At 43.4% G+C, this 16033-nt stretch overlaps 1 protein-coding gene across 4 annotated transcripts in view; it reads left to right on the plus strand.

Moving 5' to 3' along the window:
* The window catches only part of C8H1orf21 (chromosome 8 C1orf21 homolog), a 201628-nt gene that overhangs the window by 55682 nt on the left and 129913 nt on the right, over positions 1-16033 (plus strand). The window contains exon 2 of one of the 4 annotated variants that reach the window (XM_048861556.2): positions 14506-14650. The exons of the other annotated variants lie outside the window; for them this stretch is intronic. The gene's annotated coding sequence lies outside the window, so the exon portion shown is untranslated. The remainder of the gene's footprint in view (positions 1-14505; positions 14651-16033) is intronic. 4 annotated transcript variants of the gene reach the window in all.

Consider the following 16033-nt stretch of genomic DNA (forward strand, 5'->3'; position numbering starts at 1 on the left):
AGCTGTGCTTGATATTCCTTGATGACACATAGGAACGTTATAACAGGAATATATAGCTCACTAAAAGTTTCTGAACATTTCTTGGCCTTGGGACCCTGTCATTTTCAATTTCATTTTGAATAGTGAACAGCACTGGTTAATAATTTGCCATTCTGAAAGTTGCAGAAGAGTAATTAACAGATTCATTAGAATGCCCACACTCACCCTCTCAGAGGAGAACTTAAATTACCTGAGCTTTTGCACTCACAACATGAGCTATCTGGATGACAACTGGTAGCATATGTACTTAACTAATGAGTTGTCCAAAGGGAGAATTGTGCCAGTTTAACAAAAGAAGTGATTTTAAAATATTTGTGTTTAAACTGGTGCAAAAGGCTCTGTGGACCTTAATATATTGGTTTAAGAGTAACTTTCATTGTAGTTTAAGTTGAGCGGGATCAGGTTTGAGCTAAATCAGCATAAGCCACTTCAAAACTGAAAATAAGTTTCCGCACAGGGGTTTGCCCTGATTTAACTAAACCTGTGCAGGTTTGTGAGTAGACAAGAGCTAAACAGTGATTTAAAGTGAACTAGTGCTTTGTCAAAGAGACATTGTGAGGTTGTTTAGACTCCAAAATTAAAAAGGTTTCTAAAAATATTTTCACCAAACTTTGTGAATAGAAATTTTCCCACATTTTTTTCTAAAGTCAATGAAAATATATTTCTGGGTTTGAATACATCCCTGCAGTATTATGAGTCAAAGCACAACATTGCTGTGTTAGTGTGTGAGAAGCTGAAAATGAAATTGACTCTATTGTGAACCTGCAGGTTCCTTCTGGAGAGGGAAATTAGACTGAAATGTATAGAATATTATTCTGTTCAGGTCTACATAGGTTTTTGAACTGTGCTTATCACTGTAGTGTATAAGCGCCTTGCAGTAGTGCATCAAGCAACATGATTACACATCTGTTATGTATTGTTTGTTTTCTCATCCTCTACCAAGATGGTGAACTGTGTGCTGTGGAGTTTTCTTGTTCTGGTAAGTGTGTCTTTTTTTTTTTTTTAATATGTATATTCTCTCTCACACACACTCTCACTCTCGCGCACACACAAACAAGTGTTGCGTGCTCTCTCTCACACACACAAAAATGCGTTGCATGCTCTCACTCTCATTGCTATGTCTTTATATTCGAAATGGCAAGATCAAAAAAATGCCTTGCACTTGGAGTACAAAGTGGTGAGGTTAGTGAGGGTCTTAGTACCTGGGGAAGTTCATTCCACAGTCTAGGACCAGTCCAATAGAAGGTTCTGTCTCCCACACGGACAAGCTTTACTCTTAGGTTGAGAGTTCTGCTGTGCCAGAGAAGCATAGTTGTCAGCTATGCTCTTTGTCCTGGAGCTTTAGATGATCTTTTAGATATTCTGGGCCCAGCTCGTAGAGTGAAGACAAGGACTTGAGACCTCAAACTTGATTCAGAATTCTGCAGGGAGCCCATGTAGAGAGCAGAGGACAGGTCTGATATGTTCGCAGTAGCCTGTGTTGCTGAAGAGACATACTGCAGTGTCTGGAACTAGTTAAAGTTTCCCAAGTGCTGAAAGCTTCATGCCCAGGTACATTGCATTGCTGTAATCCAGCCAAGTGGTGACAAAGACATGAATAACCAAGGCAAGATGAAGTCCACCAGGATGGAACAGTGTCTCCTAGCCAACCGGATCTGGTAGAAAGCATTACTTGTGACTGTTGTGAAGCGAGAGCTCGGCACCAGTGGGGAATCCAAGAATACTTCTAAACTATGGACTGAACTGTGGCTGTAAACTCCTCAAAATACTTTCCTCTACCCACCAGCATCACCTCTGTTTTGCTCTGGTTCAGCTTCAGCCAGCTGTTCTTCATCTATAAGCTGATCTCATCTAAACAAAGGGCCATCTTTGTGGTAGTGGGGAAGGATAGGTAGAACTTTGTATCATCTGCATATTGCTGGCACGTGAATCCATGTCATCTGGCCATTTCACCTTGTGGTTGCATGTAGATGTTGAAAAGGACCAGAGTGAAAATTGACCCTGGTCAATTGGTCAAGTGGTTGCATGTATATCAGGGGTGGCCAACTTGAGCCTGAGAAGGAGCCAGAATTTACCAACGTACATTGCCAAAGAGCCACAGTAATACGTCAGCAGCCCCCATCAGCTGCCTGCTCCCAGCATGTTCCACCCACTGGCAGCCATGCCGATCAGTGCTTCCCCCTCCCTCCCCGCACCTCCTGATCAGCTGTTTCGTGGCATGCAGGAGGCTCTGGGGGCAGAGGGGGAGCGAGGGCATGGCAAGCTGAAGGGAGGGGGTCGGGGTGGGGGCAGGGCCTATGGCAGAGCTAGGGGTTGAGCAATGCGTACCCCTCGGCACATGGGAAAGTTGGCGCCTGTAGCACCAGCCCTGGAGTCGGTGCCTATTCAAGGAGCCGCGTCTTAACTTCTGAAGAGCCGCATGTGGCTCTGGAGCCACAGGTTAGCCACCCCTGATGTAGATGTTGAAAAGGACCCTGGTGAAAATTGAACCCCACAAATGAGGGGGCTAGTGGTAGAGATGCAGTTTCCAGCAGTACTCTTTGCGTGCATCCCTCCAGGAAGGACTCAACCATGTTGGTGCATTAACCTGGACTCCTGCCACCCCTCTCAGGTGAGGCAGCAGTATCTCATGGTCAGCAGTGTTGAATGTTGTGGAGACGTTCAGGAGGATGAGAATAGATGTCTGTCCTCTATCCATTGACAGTAGATCATCCATCAGTGCCACTGAAGTGGTTTCCATTCCATGTCCTGAGTCTAGATTGAGGCAAATCTAGAATTTTAGCTTCTGTTATAAGAGCTTATAGGTTGGCCTTTTGCTAGCTTCTCTATGAGCTTGCTCAGGAGTGGGAGGTTTGTCACTGGTGGTAGTTGGCTTGGACTGAAGTATCCAGGGTTGGTTTTGTCAGGGTTTGTCAGACTATTGCACGTTTGAAGGAGGAAAAGGAGATTCTTTCTCTGAATGACATATTGGCTATTTCAGTCAGGAGTGGTGCCAGCTGTTCATGACTCTCTTTCACACTCCAGGAAGAGCATGGGTCAGATTCACAAGTCTTGGCTCAAAACTCCTTTAGAATGCGTGATGAGTGAGTGTACTGACTGCAGGCAGGCTGTTGCTTGATTGATATAGGCAGAGTGGATCCATGCCGTTTGAGAAGCATTCCCAAATGTGAATGATTGTTCCAACTAAGTAGGATGATAGCTCTTCACAGAGGTTGGTGATATAGGCATTCAGGATGAATGAAGTGGGCAGCCACCCGGGATAACTGCTCATAGAGGTATTTGGCAACCTCAGTAGAGGTGGACAGGAAGGCCCTCTTGGCCTGTAATACAGACTCAGCATAGGCTTTGAGGAATTTATTTTATCCTGTCTGAATCAGCCATTGTTTTCCACTATCAGTGTTCAAGTTTCCATTCCTCTCTATTAATCCAACCTAGGGTATCAGAAAACCGAGGAGATCTGTGTTGGCAGTGGGGAGGAAGGGGCCATTTGGGGGCCAGTGTGTCAATGGGCAAGGCTGGTGTAGAATAATGATGATTCACCAGGTCCTCAACTCCTCATCCTGTGGGTGGATTGCTGTTGTCAGTCATTTAGCAGACTTTGGAACTTGTTGGAGTCCTCGAGGGAGCTGTAGCAAGAGCAGATCTCCTCACAAACTAGGACGAGCCAACATACAATTTTCTGAGTGTCAGCCAGATCCTGTCTCTATAGTCTTAATTTTGTCAGTCCAGAGAGAAGGGTTTTCCGGGTCCCCAGATATTGCACCAAGAAGAGAGCCCCATTAAATTGCTGTCTGCTTGTACCCAGTAGAGCAGCATCGGGGGGGAATATGGCAGGAAAGTGTTGCCTCGCTGAGACATTTACAGCAGGTCGCCTGGTATCCTGCCCCCACTCATCTCTCCTGACTGCTTATGCACGGCTGAATTGTTTTGTTTTAGTTTTAACATTAAGGAGAGCATGATAGCAGTTCTTAGTGTAGCTCTTATTATCACAGATGCATAGGAGGCAGCCTTGGGGCGACTTGCAACTCAATATTGCTGCTCAGCATTGCTGTAGAGAGGTTCAACGCTCCATTTCTATTTGCAGCTGCCACCCCATTCCCATGTTCTGACTGGTTGGTATCTTACATTGTATTGTGACACTCATTAGGGAGCATGAAGCTGTTCCCAGGTAAGTCCTGAAAACAGTTTAACTAAAGAACAGATATACAGGGGCTTGGGTTGCAAAGCCAATGAGAGGGACTGAAGGCCATTCCGAAGACAAGGTGGAATGATGCTGAACAAAGGATGGTGGTGGGGATTCTGTGGGGAGGTTAGTTAGTTTTTGTTCTGTTTCTGTAGTCGCTGGGTAAATTGAATATTGGGGTAGCTGGCAAGTCTGTTTCAGTATTCGCTTACTTTAAAAGATTTTTGGGGCACCCAAAGGGCTACATGGGGGTGGGGAGGTGGTGCTGTTTTGTTGTAGAGTAGTAAAAGTCCAAATGGGTAATTGGGGCCAGAGGAAGAAGAGAAACCTGATCCTGGAAATCTGTAATAAAAATAATTCTATTTAGAAACTGTTAAATTTACATTTGAATGCCATTATTTGTCTTTTAAAAAGTCCATAGGAACTATTTTACATGGCACAAGGGTGTTTGGAAACTATTTTAAACTTGCTATAATTTGGTAATGAAAAGGCTCATATTGTGATCACAATGAGATCTTTCAGATGGTGCTGCAGTGTTGATTAATACACACCTTGGGTGCCTTGGAGGCACTCTACTAGAGCCCATGCATCACTACGAACCTGAGGTATTCATTAATCAGTGCTACTGCCCAGCCTGCCATGTCTCAGTGATTGATTAACATATGGGGTATGTTCAGACTGTTGTGGTTAGGAGACATTTAATTTTTCATGGCACCGGAAATCATAGATCAGCTGGTATATATGAGCTATGCAAGTCTGTCTGGCAATTTTTATTTCATTTTATTGATTTGATTTGTTCTGTACACATAGTATCATTGCCAGCAGATCAAGGGACGTGATCGTTCCCCTCTATTCCCCTCTATGAGGTGAGGCCTCATCTGGAGTACTGTGTCCAGTTTTGGGCCCCACACTACAAGAAGGATGTGGAAAAATTGGAAGGAGTCCAGCGGAGGGCAACAAAAATAATTAGGGGACTGGAACACATGAGTTATGAGGAGAGGCTGTGGGAACTGGGATTGTTTAGTCTACGGAAGAGAAGAATGAGGGGGGATTTGATAGCTGCTTTCAACTACCTGAAAGGGGGTTCCAAAGAGGATGGCTCTAGACTGTTCTCAGTGGTAGCAGATGACAGAACAAGGAGTAATGGTCTCAAGTTGCAGTGGGGGAGATTTAGGTTGGATATTAGGAAAAACTTTTTCACTAGGAGGGTGGTGAAACACTGGAATGCGTTACCTAGGGAGGTGGTGGAATCTCCTTCCTTAGAAGTTTTTAAGGTCAGGCTTGACAAAGCCCTGGCCTGGATGATTTAATTGGGGATCTGTCCTGCTTTGAGCAGGGGGTTGGACTAGATGACCTCCTGAGGTCCCTTCCAACCCTGATATTCTATGATTCTATGATTCTATCTAGATGAATGACATAGATTAAATGCAAACAGTTGTTAAATGGAACGATCTGCAATAGGTGCATAAACAACCTTCTTCCTTATACTGCCTGCATCTAACCCTAAGGAGCCCTCTTATGGTCTGTAGTTAAGAAATGGCTGGCCAAAAATATTTCTTGCATTGCTCTTTGATGGTCAATAAAGTCAAACTCTGTCTGTCATCCAGAAGGAAGGTGCCGCCATGGCAAAAAACTCTCCATAGAGCGTGCCCTGCATCTGAGTGCACATCTAAGAACTGTTAGAAAAAGCAATTCATATGGTGATCTCAGCCATCATTGTGGTACATGGAAAAGAGGGTGACCAACTGCATTTCAAGGAAATAAAAAAAACTGTATGGGGGGCAAAATACAGTATAACGATTATTTAAAAAGAACAGACCCCGGTGTCACCGTGTAAAATTGTACCACGTGTATTGGTGTATATGGTGCTTTGCATGATTACTGATGAAATGTATGGAAAAGTGTACCCTGTTTTGATTTGACAGGGACATGTGACGGTTGGTTTGTCACCCTAATGAAGAGAGAAACAATCCCTCAAGAAATTAGGTCCAAGGCAAAGCAGGGCTTCAGAGGTTAGAACCAACACCTTGAATTGAGTCTGGAAGCAGATGAAAATCTAGCATGCAGTTTGTAGAGCGCAGTTATAATGGAGCCGGATGAGAGAGAAGAGTTGTTCTGTCGCAACCTTGATGTTAATCTTCCCCCCAAATTTGTTTCTATAGTTAATGGACTACTCTTGGTGACGCTGTTGAGGTTACCGCACAGTTCAGTCTTGTTTTAGGGTTAAGCCAACTGAATGACAGACAATGTGATTGGGCATAACACTATTTCTTTTCCTGAATACGCTAATCATTTAGTCTCAAAATAATAATCCACATTATGACTTCACTAAAAAAATCTGAAAGGCTCTGTTTAAGCATTGAGCTGAATTTACACCTTTTTTTCCCTGCTATAGGGTGGAAAGGTTTCTTGTAACTTTGAAATAATGTGAGGAGACACTACATAATGTTTACACAGATAAGCTAAGTACCAGGTAGCAGAGTGATAGCTTAGGAAAATAAGTTCCTCTGAAATGTTGATTTGCATAAAGATGAGTGACCTTTAGAAACATGCCTTAGAAAAAAGTTATCAGCTATAAATGGCTCATGCCCCCTATCTGCTATTAGTATTAGCAAGAGCTTTTTGTGTAACATAATATGTGTGTGTTTTGCTTTATCTTGCTGGCCTAAGCAGGTTACACAAGCTAGTAGCTACTGTAGATACTGCGTGCTTCCAAAAATCCTTTGGAGTCAAGTAACAAAACAAGAATCTTTCTTTCATGAAACTGTTCTGTGGTGGGGTAGAAGGTGTCTTGGTGTAACCAACTACCTCTGACACAGAAGTTCTCAAATGTTTTTTTCATAGCAGGTGGAGATGTCCCCAAGAGTTTCATGATTCCATAACATCCTGTGATAGCTACAGCAATTGCTTATGTGGACAAGAACTGATAGGAAGGTATTTAATGTACTTTAGCTTCTTTTCATGCAATTTAGATTGACAAAGGTGCCAAATACCCTGATTGAAAAAGAAAAAAAAAGATAGGATAAATGTCCAATCCTTTTGAAAGTCTGGAAGTATAAACACCTCTTACATGATACAGATATACCATACCAAATGCAATAATTGTAAGGAGGAATGGGAAGTACGGATGAAATATACTGTTGTCATATTCTGGTTTCTCTCTGGGTACTGCCAAAGCATCATATTTCCAGTTTGCATAGACCAAACTAAATGTACTGTGTTATCACCAATTCATCATCCTGTAAGATCTTCACCACCTTCCAATTCCTTGATGTATTAATTTTCTGGGAATTTAAAAAAAAAAAAAAAAAACTTTCAAGAGAGAATGTGTTGTAAAAGCCATGTCACTTTAAAAAAAAATCTGCTCTGACTTTAGGTAAGCGATTGACTGACTTTCTTGTTGATGATGATCAATTATTTTGTAACATCTCAACACTACCCAGCACTTGGGATATTGTATAAATAGATAAAATAAAACAATAGTAGCTTTTTTTATTCAGTGGTTTTTTTGCAAACTGCCACAGTCATTGGTTTTATAATCTATTTTTCGTGCTCATGAATTTTGAGTTTTTTTGCTTGTGAGTTTTCATTTTCAAATAGTGGGATTATCGTGACATAGGTAGAGGAAGATACTCCTTTCAGTCATATCTCATCATGGACATAATGAAATCTTTATGGAGGGACTCATTAGTACATATGGCATTTAGTGGACTAAATAAGGAAAAAATGTTCCCTTGACATAACATCATAGTTGCAGCCAACATACTTTATATTCAGAAATGATTATTTGCAGCTTAATGGATCGAAAATATGTACTGAGGAAATGTTTATTGTGAAACAAGGATATGAGACGAAACAATGGGACAAATCATTTTGCTCATAAAGACAGTATGATGGGCCTCCATGGCGCAATGGTACCAACTGCATCAAGTAATATAACAAACAACACAGAGGTACTAATTAGAGGCACTAAATCAAGCCAGTTCACTCCCAGCTAGCAAAATCTAGCCAGCCTGCTTATGTATTTTGTTTCTTTTTTCTCCTTAACTTTAAGATCACGATGTTCTTGAGATGTGTTTTGCACTGAGCATAGTTTCGCTGATGGGGTAAATGCAAAGTGTCTTTCCAACAATCTCCCACTATACTGGGGATGATTTTTAATACAATTTTAGCAAAATCCTATTAAACTGTGCTGTACCTCTCCCTGTATTTTCCTTTCACATTATTGCTGATAGTATTTGTATAGTAAAGTTTTCTCCTTGTATAACTGGCTAGATCATCCTTCAGGATTCATCTAGCAGGGCTGCAATATGGTGTTTGCAATAGGGTAGTGAAATGTGGCAATAAACATGGGAACATAGCATCATGGAAGCAACCAGATTTCATAGAGGAAGAAGATGCTGCATTTCGTGGCTATTAACATAAACGAGTCAAGGCGAGCGTATCATGATTCTGCATTCAAAGGAAAGGAACACCATTATTCACTTTGACTTGTCTTTGTCCCCTTGTGTTGCTGCTTATGTCATAGAATGGATTTTCTTTAAATATATTGCACAGAATACTTGTTTAATGGTTTATTTTAAGAGACTAATTTAAATGCACAACAGATCATAGTGTGTTTTTAAGACACGATGTAGGAAATGGAATAAAGGCCTGCCATCTACGTGATTACATTGTAACATTTTTTCCTGCTTATTTATGTTGCCTGCTAACAGTGTGAGTTTGAACTGTTTGCAAAGGGAAGCAGGGAATAAAGTCCAGGTGTTACCCGCCCACCCTAGGGACACCCATCTGTACCCAGTTCCTAGCGCTCAAGGCATAACCCAATTAATTTAGGCACTCTTACCCCATTCCTAGGGCTCAGGGCATAACCTCTCACTCTAGGGCACCCACCTTTACCCTGTTCCTCAGGCTCAAGGCATAACCCTGTGAATTTAGGCACCTGCCCTTACCCTTCTGTGAGCTTAAGGCGTAACCTTACACTCTTTGGGTTTGCAGGGTCTTTTACCAGTGAAAGAGCTTTACACAATAATATTCTTAACATCTATTTATTAACAATCACCAAAATAGAATTGACATGCTAAGCATACAATGCTCCCCACTCTCAATAAGGCAGACAAACTTTTCGCTGCTGGCTAGTCAGGATCAGGTCATCCAAAGGCTCCAACTTCTGCACCATAACCAATCATTTTACTAAAGTATCCCAGCCAATGGGAGCTGTGAAGCCAGCGCTCTGGGTACGCCTCCACCTAGCAGCTGAGCGAGGGGGATGTTGCTGCTTCCAGGGAGCCCCCAGGTAAGCGCGACCCAGAGCCTGCCTCACCCCATCCCATGCCCCAGCCCCTGCCTCCTCCCACACCCAAACTCTGCTGCAGGAGGGCACAGTGGTCCAAGACTGTGACAAACTCACAGCCTTATTGATAAGTGATTCCTTGCCAGACAGAATGCAATCAAAGAAAGTTTTCTTTAAACATCTGAAGATCTGTTTCTTTATCTGGTGGCAGCGGGTACTATTAGCACAGGATCGCCTTCTTAACAAACTGATATTACATTGTTTTAATGTCATTTAGATGGAGAGTGAGGATGTGACTTTCTGTTTCTTGGCTCATGGCTGTTGCTCTCCTAATATGGCTGCAGAAAAAGGCCTCAGACTTTACACAGGTTTTTTTTTTTTAAAGGCAACATAGGCCATTTGGTGCATTCCAAAGACAAAAATTATGGTTGTCTGCCTCCGACAGAACTTTTAGTCAATTAAAAAAATCTTTCCTGGCACAGACAGTCTAGGGCAATTTAGGAAGGGGGATAGACTTTGATCAAGGATAGGAAAATGGGGCAGATCCCTCATTGTGACTCCCAAGGTCCTTCCTTCATTCAGTGCAAACACAGATATATGTGTTGCTTTATAGTTCTAAAAATATTTTCTTCAAAATTAAAATCAAACTGGTCTGTGTATTGCAGTGAACAAATCTAATTAACAGCAGTAAATAAAATGCTTGGGTTTTTCACTGGCTGAACTGTTACAAGAAGCTAATGTGGTCTCTCGTTTTTAAACTTGTTTTTTTCTCCTTGTAAACTTGTTCAGCACTTACTGCTATGTGATCTCTAAAGCGTTGTGAAATTATCACCTGGTTTCCTGAGTGGTCAATATGGGAGGAAACTTAGTGTGTTTGCAACCCCCATAAAATGTAGATCTGTCTATCTCAGTGCAGTAAACAAAGACTAAAACAAATACAGAAGCACTTGCAAATTCTTCTGTTAAGCATTTTCTATTCAGCTTTAGAGTTGCTCCATGAGACCCTAACCCTTATCTAAGTTATGGGAAACAAGATATACCTTAAAAAGAAAAGGAGTACTTGTGGCACCTTAGAGACTAACCAATTTATTTGAGCATGAGCTTTCGTGAGCTACAGCTCACTTCATCAGATGTTTACTGTGGAAACTGCAGCAGACTTTATATACACACAGAGAATATGAAACAATACCTCCTCCCACCCCACTGTCCTGCTGGTAATAGCTTATCTAAAATGATCAACAGGTGGGCCATTTCCAGCACAAATCCAGGTTTTCTCACCCTCCACCCCCCACACAAATTCACTCTCCTGCTGGTGCTAGCCCATCCAAAGTGACAACTCTTTACATAATCAAGTCGGGCTATTTCCTGCATAGATCAAGGTTTTCTCACATCCCCCCCACCCCCATACACACACAAACTCACTCTCCTGCTGGTAATAGCTCATCTAAACTGACCACTCTCCAAGTTTAAATCCAAGTTAAACCAGAACATCTTGGGGGGGGGGGGGTAGGAAAAAACAAGAGGAAACAGGCTACCTTGATATACCTTGCAAAGTTTTCAACTTTTGGTACAGAATTATGGGAATCTAGTTTACTTGTGGGACTCACCATGGTATTTAAAAAAACTACTCTGCAAGAGAATTCATTGAGGTAGGATAGTGCCTTTTGCTCCCATGCTGCCCTAGTGTTTGCTCAGAAGCTCCAGCAGGAAAAGCAGAATGAAACTGATGATCATGTCAGTTTCATTCTGCTCCTTCCAGCATCTCTGGGATTAGTTGAGTGCTATCATAGGTACTGGTATTAGGAAGAGTCAAATAAATGGAGAGGGAAGGAGAAGAGAGACCGACAAAAGAAGGGGAGGAAAGTAGCAGAGACTAAATATGTTCTAAAATATGTACTACAGTAAAAGCTTTGTTTTTCGGCATGTTGGGGACATGGGGTGGGGTGGGGGAATTCCAGTTAACTAGGTTATATTTACCAATGGAATACCAATTTTCAAAGAATTAGAATACAATAAAATGAATAAAGGATAAAATAGCATACAGGTACTCACAAATCCAGTAGCAGTACTGCACTGCAGAGTGGTTGGTTTCTTGAAGCACTTAGGTATATACAGGTGAAGTTTTTTATACAGTAGGTTATCTTATGACACTACATATCACTATGGACAGTGCCCGGCATATACCTAGATCACTAAAAATACACTTAACACTAAAACTATACTGAACATAATTTAATATTTTTTTGATTCAGAAGGTACTTCAGGATCTCGCAGTGCCTCAGGGTCATCCTTATCAACATCAATTATCATTGTAGATGTAGAAGGTGTAGGAGATTGGGCTGAATCTGTAATGACCCTATGACTCATCCTAGAAGCTGCTTTTTTGAATAAATCCCTGAGATCAGCTTGCTTACTTGTCTTCTGCCTCTTTTGCATAAAAGTAGAGTGCAGATTGTGCAATTGCATAACCTCCTGGGCAGTATACTAGTCCCGGTTACTAGATTGAAGATTTGTATTGGGAGATATCAGAAATGTCAGTTAATAGAGCTTTCCAGTTGATAAAGTGCCAGATGATACAGCTTTTACTTTATTTCACTCCTTCCCTTTCCTGGGCCACCAGGAACTTGGAGTCTATGGTGATAAGCACTATAGAGAAACCAAAGAAAGATCACTAGAAAACTCATTTAAGAACATTGTGAAAACAGTCTATCCCCCCCCCCCCACCCCTACCTCCACCCCCCGGGAGGGAAGGAATGCCTTGCATTGCTCATCAATGATTCCCTTTGACCAACTGAAGGAGCAGCATTGTGGGCTACAAAGAGAAGTTTGTCCAGCCTTCCTTGACCAGAGGGAAGATCATTTTTATATGCAGGGCTTTTGAGAGGTACTAAAAGAGGAAATCAATTAGAGGAATCCCAGGACACAGACAGAAAAAGACTGAGAAGAAAGATTGCGTTGGGGGGCGAGAAAAGAGAGAAACGCAGGGCCATCCTTAGGCATATGCAGCTGCGTATGGCACCACATAATTTGGGGCACGAAATTTCATGGTGCCCTAAGTAGCCACATGCTGCATATGCGGCACTGGCTCCAGCCCCCATTCCACCCCTTCCCTCAAGTGACGCGGCCTGTGGGATTACCGGGGGTACTGGAGCGGGCAGAAGGGTTCGGGCCCGCCCCTGCACTCACCAGCAGCGGCGGCGGCTGGAAGCAGAGTGACCTGGCCCCAGCCAGCTCCGTTCCGCCCCGCCAGCTCCTAGCTGCGTTGCTTCGCTTCCCGCTGCTGCCGCTGGTGAGTGCGGGGGCGGGCCTGACCCCTTCCTCCAAGCCCCCTCCCCCAAGCAACGGGGCTGGGAGCTGGGGGAGCAGAGCGGGCTGGGGCTGGGTCACTTTGCTTCCCGCTGTCACCAGTGATAATGGAGGCAGTATCAAGAAAGCTTGATCATTGCAAGGTGTCATGTATCATGGATTATGTATGTTCTGCAAAATTAATGCTTGGAACAATGCTTGCTATCCTTGTGTTTTCCATACTTCCTCAGTGTCATAGTAGGTATCTGTTTCTCTGAGCCCTTTTACCATTTTGTAATCATGTTAACAGTCCAAGGTTACTAAGGATTTAGGAAATATTCAGTCCTAATAGCAAACTTTTCTTAGGGTACTTATTTATTAACTCACTTTATTGCTTACCAGAGCAGATGGACAGGCAGACCAATGATCATCTATTTGTATTTTTATTTATAGGTACCATTACATTTATTGTCCTTTCCTCTAATCTTAAAAAAAAAATGCCGTGTTCTAGTTACTCTGTTTAACTATTGTGTGCTTTGGTTCACAGCCCTTCTCGTTGTTAAGGTTCAGGTGTATGCTACCTGAGTGTAAAAAGAATAAAACTCTGTTGTGGTTCTCTTCTCCCACGGAAACACTGTGGATATTTCCCGAGATTCTGGGGTTTTCATTGTTTCATCCTAGTCACCCTTGAGGTAGCGGGTTACGTTCACCAACATTCTGGTCATGGATGATAAGACCATTTTCCAGAACTCATGGGAGCTGGCCCTGGACCAGCCAGAGCTGTTGTTGCTGATTGACACAGGATATTTTCGGGTGAAGAGCTTTGCCATTTTTCTTATTCCCATAACGTACCAATGCCCAGGGTTGTCAAAAATATTTCCCTGCCTGTGTGTGGGTTACCCCAACCCTGACTTTCATCAACAGTTCATCTAACTCAGACCCTTTAGGGAGTCCATCAGCCCTACTACTGGATCATTACTATTGCCAATTACACCAACCACCTACCTTCATGATTCCTTGATACAGGTCATGCCAGGAAGAAATAGTCAGAGGAAACATCAGTCGGTGCCTATAAAGATGAACCCTTGGTAGCTGCCACATGTCCTCTGCAGTCAGCCACATGGGCCCACGAGAAGCGCCACGACCGTAGCTTCCTACTGATAACATGTTATTTGTAGTCAATGAGCCCTTCACTATCCATGATCTTATTGCTGACAAGGCACTTCACCTGATCCGCCTTGCAGCAACTTGGCTGACTAACATCACAGGCCTGGTTCTCCACTTCTCTTTCCCCCCAGGATACTCTAGTAACCACAGGTCCAGAACTAGGGAATCCAGATTTGGAGGCAGGATAGCCATTCTATTCTCTTACAGGGTCAACTATTGGAAATTCTCACCCTTTGACTCCGTCATAAGAGGGAGGAAAAGGACGTATCCTTTGAGTATGTATCAGTGTGGATCCCACTGTAGATGCATGGGCACTCGTGCGTGAGATTAGTCTTTTGAATAGCTGTGCATCCTCAAGGGACGCATGTGCCCTGTACTGCCTCATGCTTCTGTATGAGGGCATAAAGGATGGGATGGCTACAACTCTCCCTCAATTCCCTCTTATTGCCCATGGCAGTGAGATGGGACCCAGTGAGTATCCAGCCCTCTAGCCATTAGCTCTTGCTAAACTCTTCAGCACTCTTTCTGTTTGCCATAGGAAAATACAACTAACTCAACCCATCTGGACTGATTTCTGACAGTCAGAATGCCTGTACAGGGCAGCTCAACTATTCCTGCCTCATGACAGACTCTAAGACCAAGCCGTTAAAAGTCCTGTCAGCGGTGCTGCCCGGCTATGGCAGGTTAGTTCTATCTGTTCTGACACCACGCTGCGTCCCGGAAGCAGCCAGCAGCAGGTCTGGTTCCTAGGCGGGGGGCCCATGGGGCTCCACGTGCTGCCCTCGCCCCGAGCACCGGCTCCGCACTCCCATTGGCCGGGAACCACACAGAGAGCTTGCTCTGCCGAGGCGCAGCACGGTCCACGTTGCCAGGACAGGCAGTAAACCTGCCTTAGCACCCGTGCTGCGCCACTGACCTGGAGCCACCTGAGGTAACCCTGCGCCCCAATCCCCTGCTCCAGCCCTGAGTGCCCCCCAAACCCAGAGCCCCTTCCTGCACCCCAAACCCATCATTCCCAGCCCCAACCCAGAGCCTGCACCCCCAGCCCAACTCCATGTCTTACCCCAGCCCTGAGTCACCCCAAACCTGGAGCCCCTTCCATCCCCCCCCCCCAAACTCATCCCCAGTTTCGTTGGGTGGTGGGCATCAACAATTTTGTTTAACTGGGTTGTCAGAAAAAAAGTTTGAAAACCACTGCTCAAAGTCATCAGACCTGGCAGAGGCTCTGATGCTGTAGATCCTTGACTATGTACTGTACTCGAGCATGCTGGCATGGCATTCAGCTCTCTCAAGGTCCATCTCACAAGAAGATTAGCATTTCACATTCTGGTTCATTCATGCTTGTTTGTCTCACGTCAGCCTTATGCCCTAATGGAGGGGTTTGAAGCTATTCATCTAAAATAACATTCTGACACTTAAGTTATTAGGGCACACTAATGCAGATACACATTGTTATAAGCAATGACTCTCACTCTGTTACAGGAATGTAAGATCAGTTAAGATGATTTAAATAAAATTGCTACATCTTCATTTCTGTGATTGTTCTTATTTAAATACTTACAATGTATATGAATGGAATTAACATGGTGCTTTTTTGCATGCTTACTGGTAATATCTAAATGTTGTGAATACCAGAAAGGACTTCCACCTTAGCCTCGATGCAGTGTTTAATGAGCTGACTGATAAAATCAGGGCTTGAAAAATTGCCTCAGGCACTTGCCTGAGTAGGAAGCTTTTCCAGGCAATAGCCATCATCTATTACAAAACCTAAACTTTCTTTTAAAAATTAGTAAGTTTCCAGTCCTCATGGGGGCAAAGAATACATTTTGCATAAGGAAGGTTAACTGGGGATGTGCTGTCTTCCTTATTCCACAGACTGACAACTCCAGTGACTCTGCTGCTCAAAGCTTGCCTAGGATACTGCAGAGTGAAAACTTGAACAGTCTTGTCATTTTCACGGCCACTATTTAGCATGGGGATTGGGTTCATTTCATTCTACTGCTGCTTGGGAAATCTATGAGCTATAGCAAACTTATTAGAGCTTTACTGGAGAGGGAACCCAAAAC

This window comes from Caretta caretta, chromosome 8 (assembly GCF_965140235.1).
Source record: "Caretta caretta isolate rCarCar2 chromosome 8, rCarCar1.hap1, whole genome shotgun sequence".
NCBI lineage: Eukaryota > Metazoa > Chordata > Testudines > Cheloniidae > Caretta > Caretta caretta.